This window comes from Penaeus japonicus, unplaced genomic scaffold, assembly GCF_977035675.1.
Source record: "Penaeus japonicus unplaced genomic scaffold, GWHDUDI00000001_assembly GWHDUDI00000017, whole genome shotgun sequence".
In the NCBI taxonomy this organism is placed as follows: Eukaryota; Metazoa; Arthropoda; class Malacostraca; order Decapoda; family Penaeidae; genus Penaeus; species Penaeus japonicus.
In genome coordinates, this window is record NW_028234419.1 from 11,691,769 (window position 1) to 11,699,268 (window position 7,500).

Here is a 7,500-nt window from a genome sequence, read left to right on the forward strand (position 1 = left end):
TCTCTCTCTCTCTCTCTCTCTCTCTCTCTCTCTCTCTCTCGTCTCTCTCTCTCTCTCTCTCCTCTCTCTCTCTCTCTCTCTCTCTCTCTCTCTCTCTCTCTCTCTCTCTCTCTCTCTCTCTCTCTCTCTCTCTCTCTCTCTCTCTTTCTCTCTTTCTCTTTCTTTCTCTGCCTCTCTCTGTCTCTGTCTCTCTGTGTCTTTCGCTATTGTCATACCCTCTCTTGTTTTACCTTTGTACTTAACACCGTTATACGTTTTTCCACACGTGAAAAATTACCTGTGTATTAAGCTCCCTTGTTATTCGTGCCTTGCATTTCTATCGTCCCGTTACTAATGCTAACTTATTTTGTATCAGTATCCCATTTTAAGAGGTATTAAGAGCATTATTTTTCTCTTCGTCAGCATTCTTAAGTGTGGCTCCTTGATATTTTATTTATTTTTTTTCGCATTACCTCATCTAAATCCTTTAACCTGATATTAGCCCTCTCCCTATTCTCCCTCTCCTGCTATCATCACTATCCTCATCACTATCACTATCTTATCAACATCAACTCTTTCGTGTGATAATCATCATCATCTTTTACCTCGTCACCATCATATTCTTTTTAATGTATTCTCTCTTTTGTTCTTATCAGCATTCTCTCTCTCGTAGCATCATCACAAACCTCCGTTTCTTATCATCCCCCTCTTCATCATCCTTCGTCTTATCTCATCACTATTCTCCCTTTTCGTGTGATCATAACTATCCTCTTCACCATTAGTCCCTCCCCCCCCCCTTACCCCGCCCCGCTAGTTATCACCCTCTGTAATAGCGCCCCCTGTGGATTGTGGGCAGGATGGGCGTGGGAAACCGTGTTGGTAATTAGTATGCATGGCACCGAGGTCGTCATGATGATGGGCATTACCATCATCATCGCCGTAAAGTTGCGGAGCTGTGGGCTACCTTTGGGTGGCCAGAGGCACGATAACTTTCTTTTTGCTACGATACTCAGGGATCGACGCTCAACTTCAGTATTTTTTTTTTTTTCTTCTTCTTCTTCTTTTTTCATCCTTTCTTTCGTTCTTTGGACTTATTTTCTCCGTTTTTTTTTCTTTTCTTTTCTTAATCGTTTGTTATTGTAGAGAGTATTTAAAACAAGCAAAACTAAAGATATATTTCTGAGTTCGGTCTGGTGTGAATGCGGTCTGATAATGGATTCCTTTTTCACCTCTTTTTTTCACCTCTTTCGCTAAGAGAGGAAAAGGCATATGTTCCGATGGCGATAATCATTCCTTCGCCATGCCCGGAGGCGACCCATCTCGTACCCAAGAAAGAGTCTTTGCGTGACCCACCTGTTGCTCAGGGTGGTGCATCCTCCCTTGTGCTTCATGGCAGGATGCGCCATCTGCATAAATGGGCAGCAGGTAGTAAGTAGAAAGAGGTATCAAAACCCCTTACTCCGATACGAAGGCTTAGATAGTGTCTTCCGAGTGCCTCATTATCAGCTAGTGTCTTAATCATCACGCAAGGAAACCGAAGGGTACGAGCTCCTCCCACGCCAGACGGCCATTGGTGGAAACCTACCTGTGCGACACGTAAGCGCCGCCCCACCTGTCCGTGCCGGGTTGCCGTCTTACCTACCACAACGCGGTTCATTGCGTGAGCGGCGAGAGACCTCCACCTGTTTTTGGCGGGAACTTTTACATTCGGTTTGCAGTTGCCGGCTTTCACGGTTCGGGGAGACAAGTAGCTTTCCGAGAAGCTTGCCAGGATATGATAACGTCTCTCTTTTTTTCCCGTGTTATATACTTTTTTTGTGTGTGTGTGCTATTGGTATCACTCTGCAAGATTTTTTTATGTAGAAGACGAAGACATACGGTGGCGATAGGGAAATTCGTCGAAAAACGGATCCTTGTACAATATTATCACTATTTTTTTTTTTTTTTTTTTTTTTTTTTACATTGTTAAGATAGCGATTGTGATGAACTAACTAATGGCAACTCTTCGATTTTCTTCGCATCTGCTAATAACGTGTGAATAATGACTTGTAACGAATGATCCCGCGTAGACATTCTAGTGCATCAGGGCCCAAGTGGTGGGATAACGGTGGAGTGGCGAGCAGGATCCCCAAAGGCTTGTGGAGGAAAGCTGATGGCGGCAGGCGTGGTGGAGGAGGCGGAGGAGGAGGCGGAGGAGGAGGAGGAGGAGGAGGAGGCGAGGGCCGAGGACTGCTGCATGGCAGAACCTGGCAACGTGCGGCGCCAGCGGCCAGGCACCATCCTCGGGCTCCGGGCGCCCCCACCAGTGCAAAAGTTCTCCCCTGGTTGGCGACGCGCATTTTTGACGGAGATTGTGATGTGAGATCCGGCGCGACGGAACGCGCGTTCTCTCAACTTCTCTTGCTCGGCGATGGAGGAGGACGCGCTGGGCCAGATTGGATGCGATATATAGCTGTGGACAGTGAAGTGATTTTCTTCTTCTGTGTGGTTGAAGGTGTGAGATGAGCTGCGTGGCACACGTGTACACGGAGTGCCTTACAAGGAAGGCCATCTTTACCGAGAGGAAACAAAAAGTGTATTTAGTGTCCAGTGTCCTAACCTATTCGAAAAGCTAGAAGCGTGTCAGAAAATGTGAACGTGATAAAAAGATCTAACGTTTGCATCTTGAACGTTTGTTTTTTTATACATATATGTATATATATAGACTCACGTGTACCCCTTCACAGCTCGCGGTAATTAGATGTATTGGATTAATAAATCAATAAGTTTACGACGCCGCGACCCATCAGATACTCCTCTAAAGTGCCTATCAGAACGAGCGCTAACCGATCTCATTCTCCTTTTACAAAATCGAATAACAAAACCCCTCCCCCCCCCAAAAAAAAAAAAAAAAATCTCGTTTCTAAGAAGTGAAATTGCAGCGCGAGACAAATACGGGTATTTTGTATTACGGAATCGCTTTCTCGCGCCTTTTGTCGGCTCAGCGAAAGAGAGAGAGAGAGAGAGAGAGAGAGAGAGAGAGAGAGAGAGAGAGAGAGAGAGAGAGAGAGAGAGAGAGAGATAGCGAGCCGGACCTTCCCGCTTTCTTAGAATCTTGCCGATACTTGGTGCTTTCTCGTGCGTCCACTGCAGCTGTATTCATGGGCGGTGGGTGGGTGGGTGGGTGGGGGGCGGCGGTGGGTGGGATGGGGTGGGGGGTAGGATTAGGTGGGAGATAGCGTGGAGGATTGGGTGGGGTCTGCGGGGATGGGGGATGGAGGGGTGGGGGGGGGGGGTAGGGCCAAAGGTATAAGGTGGGTACGGAGTGACAGGTCTATCACGGCGGCCCATTGACGCGGTCCGTTCTCTGTGTGTCTATCTATCTGTTTGTTTATCTATATATCTTTCTATCCATCTATCTATCTCTTCCTATATATCTATTCATCTGTATACCTACCTGTTCAGCACTCCATCATTTTCTTTGTCTTTTTATCTCTTTATATATTTATTACTTATCTATATAGATGTCTATTATCCTGTCTCTTTATATTTTCATTTATCTAAATACCTAACTGTTTATCTCTCTCTCTCTCTCTCTCTCTCTCTCTCTCTCTCTCTCTCTCTCTCTCTCTCTCTCTCTCTCTCTCTCTCTCTCTTTCTCTCTATTTATCTACCTATCTATCTGTCTGTCTATCTATCTCCCTCTCCCTTCTCTCTCTATATCTATCTCTATATATATTTCCTTCTCCCTTTTTATTTATCTATCTATTTATATATCTATCCATCTATCTATCTTTCTCCACCTGTCGCCCGTTGTAGCCTCCCCCCCCCCACCTACCGACTGCCTCATTTCCTCAAAGATCGAATAAATTACGACGCATGAGTTTGTATTGCTTTTGAATGCGGCGAAATCCTGACAGCGAGGTTGCAGGGCTGTCATGACGTTGCAACAGCGCCCACTGAAGGATAGCCGGAGTGACTGGCAAGAAGGCATGACATTGTCTCACCCGCGGACCTAATTAAGCAGTCCTATAATCCCTCGAGAGTGCCCTTCAGCGTGACGGACCCTGCAGCCCGGCCCGTCATGTACTGTATGTCTTAATAGGAGTACTCAGGTGCGAGGACGCGCAGGTGGCGGGGTGTTGGCGTGGGACGGCGGCCGGGGCGAGCAGCAGGAGCAGGAGCAGGAGGAGGAGGAGGTGAGCTCACGGCGGAGGCAGAAGGACTGGGGCACCGTGGCAAGGGTCAGGCTGAACCTGCTATGCCTCGCGTGGCTTTATGGGCACTTTATGGCCCCGTGGCCAACCAGGGGTGCCGGTGGCGACGCACACGCCCGCCGCCGCTCTTTATGGCTGACCCACCTATCCGGCCTAGATCCTCCTCTCCCCCAGGCGCCGCCCACCCCTGCGTACCCGGCCCTCCCACCCAGGGCAAGAGGGTGCGGCAGGCAGCTTGGGCATGCCCAGTGGGTACGACCCCGCCCGCGCACCGCCCTCACCTCCGGCTCGCCCACGCCCCCTCGTGGGCCGCCTGCTGCACCCGCGTCAAAATGGGGCGGTTTTTACGTGAAGCGGCAGTCTGGCGGGAAGGTGGGGCCGCAGCACACGGAAAAGTGTTATTCTTCTTGTACCTTCACACCCTGAGGTACCGCGCCCGACCCCCACGCCTACGCGCACTAGTGCTACCGCAGAAAACCAGTGTTGCGTTGTAATAGTGATAAAAACGAACTGTAAAATCGGTCCTTGGTGAGTGTTCAAAGAGGAGCTTTTGAAGCCAGTGAAAAGCGCTCAACCTACCGAGGCAGGTTCAAGCACACGAACCTGTGACAACCGCACGAACTTTACCCTCATGGAACAACGTTTGCGTCGCTGCTGTCTTTTCGTTCTCGCAAAGTTTTCTTTTTTCCTTTTTTACTAGTGACGTTTATGCTTTCAGGAAGATGACAGTGCAAACTGCTTGTTCAAGTTCAATCACTCGAAAAGAGATTTAGTTTGTGGTGTATTCTGATTATACATTAACCTTAATTTTACCAAAAAAAAGAAAAGGTTTTAAACTGATATCTTCTTGAAAACGCTACTGAAAATTTATATACGTGTATTGACTTAGGAGGAAAAAAAACATAGAGGAAAATGCATCAAGGAATCATTTTTATATCTTTCCTGACGCATTGCCGGCTGCAGGGAAGTCATCGGAATACCGCTGTTTGAAAGGAACCAACCAAGTTGTTTTTCCCGGCACGTCAATGGATGTTCCGCAGCATGCGTTCCTCATTTGTTTCTGTCTGCCCACCTTACCACACACTCCACCTGCCTCCAGTCACGGGGACACACTCAGCCGGGCTTATTCACATGCGTGCGCGCACAAGCAGGTGCACGCACTCTCTCTCTCTCTATCTATCTCTATCTCTCTCTCTCTATCTCTCTCTCTCTCTCTCTATCTATCTATCTATCTATCTATCTATCTCTCTTTGCCTGTCTCTGTCTTTCTATCTATCTATTTATACTCTGTACATCTATCAGTCTATATTTCTATCTATCTATTTATCTATCTCTATTCCATCATGTTTTTTTCTCTGTCTGTATACATATATACTTAGCTAACAGCCCTTGCAGCCCCCCACCCCCACCCCCACCCCTCTTTTTACATGCGGAGGAAATTTCACTTTTCCCCATTACAAGCATGGTCGCTTGACCCCCCCCCCCCCCCATTCCCCCATCCCCCTCCTCCCATTCCTCCAAGCCAAGCACCGAACGCATATATAATCGTTACAAAATTCATCCCTGCCTTCGTGTGTTAGGATATTCATATCACAGTCTCTGCTGAATGCTTGCTTGCATACGAGAGCTTCCCGAGGGATCTTAGAGCTGTGGTAGCTTCCCTGGCTGGTGTCCGTGCATTGTAACGGTGCGGATCGCTCACCAGCCCTCAACACACAGTAACCGCAGGCTCACAACTCGACACTGCGAAGGTCCGGGGCTGTAACTGAAACCTTTGGTTGCAGCCTGAATTTGGAGGGTTACCCTGTTGCACGGAAGGGGAGAGGGTGACGGGGGTGGGGGTGGGGTTAGGAGGTGAAAGGGGGGTGAGGGTGGGGAGGAAGGAGGAGGAGGAGCAGGAGGAGGAGGAGGAGGAGGAGGCAGAACTTTCAGAATGGGGAGTGGGAGAGTGAGGGGTGAGGGGTGAGGGGTTAGGGTTGGGGGTGAGTGGGGGGGGGGGAAGTTCAAGGAGGAGAAAGAGGATGGGAAAGCTTGTAACCCGCGTCTTTAATAAAGGCGGGTGTCCAAGCGGAGTTGCTCAGGCAGGTTTTGTGAGTTACCTTAATTATGGGGCTTAATTATTGTGATACTGTCGAGAGTGTATGGATTCCGTGTTGTTATTGCGTGATGATAATTAAAAAAAAAAAAAAAAATATCTCGAGTCTGTGCAACTGCGGCGAGTTTTAGCACTGCAGCGGAAGTATAGTTACGCAATCGCGTGCATTCTCACTCGTTCTAGCAATATGCAAGATCAGAGTACCCCAACCTTTACAAGAACAAGAACCAATCCCATGTAAAATAACCATCAGCAATACACCCTCCCACGCTAGAACCAATGCGACCAACACGCAATGATAATATGTTGAAACACACTTCCTTTCCTCTTTCCTCTCCGTACGATAACTTCTCCACGCTGAGCCGACTTCCACTGTCACTCCAGGTCGTTTGTCACACAAGCCTTCGCCGACATCTCTGCCGTCCTCGCGTGTGATGACGTCATAAGTTTCTCGCGGGTAGACCATTTCGAAAACTCTCTCGACTCTTGTTTGTGTGTTTGTATTTATCTTGTGGTGATTCTTATTCTTTTTTATTTATCATATTGTTGTCGTTATTATTGTGTTTCTTCCTCTGTTTCTTCTTCTTCTTCTTCTTTGTCCTTTTTCTTTCTTTTTTTCTTTCCTTGTAATTATTTTTCTTCATCTTCTAATTATTTTTCTCTATGTTTTTCTCCTTCTTTTTTAATTCTACCCTTCTGTCTCTCTTTCTTCTCTCGTTTCTTTTCTTCTTCTCCTTCTCCATCAGCTTCTCATTCTTATTCTCATCTCATTCTCCTTCTTCTCCTTTTCCTTCCTCTTCTTCTCCTTCCTCTCCTTCTCCACCTCCTTCTCTTTCTCCTTCTTCTCCATCTCCATCCTCTCCTCCATCTTCTCCTCCCTCTCTTTATTCTTCCTTTTGAGCGACGAAAATCCCATACGATATTGAATATGAATTATCAAACCAAGTTATCTCAGTCGCGATATTAGTGTACAAGAAACGAGTGAAAAAAAAATACAAATAGAAAAAAAATAGATAAATAGAGAAATACACACTCAATTTAGAGAAGAAATAGGGTGTTGCACAAAATAGGGGAAAAGGGGGAAGGGGGAGTGGAGAGAATAATAGCAAAATAAGGACACCGTGAGGGTAATCGTTTAGCTTTCGGCTCTTATTAATAGTGATATTTATTTTTATTGATATGGATTCTACGTGTGATATATTTTCTTTTCATAGCCATCGCGGTGCGTAT

General features: G+C 47.0%; 1 protein-coding gene across 15 annotated transcripts in view; it reads left to right on the forward strand.

The window, feature by feature from the left end:
• Positions 1-7,500, forward strand: part of LOC122247731 (zinc finger protein datilografo) — a 590,387-nt gene that overhangs the window by 425,414 nt on the left and 157,473 nt on the right. The window contains exon 1 of one of the 15 annotated variants that reach the window (XM_043007274.2): positions 4,489-4,703. The exons of the other annotated variants lie outside the window; for them this stretch is intronic. The gene's annotated coding sequence lies outside the window, so the exon portion shown is untranslated. Of the gene's footprint in view, positions 1-4,488; positions 4,704-7,500 lie in introns of those variants that run through there. 15 annotated transcript variants of the gene reach the window in all.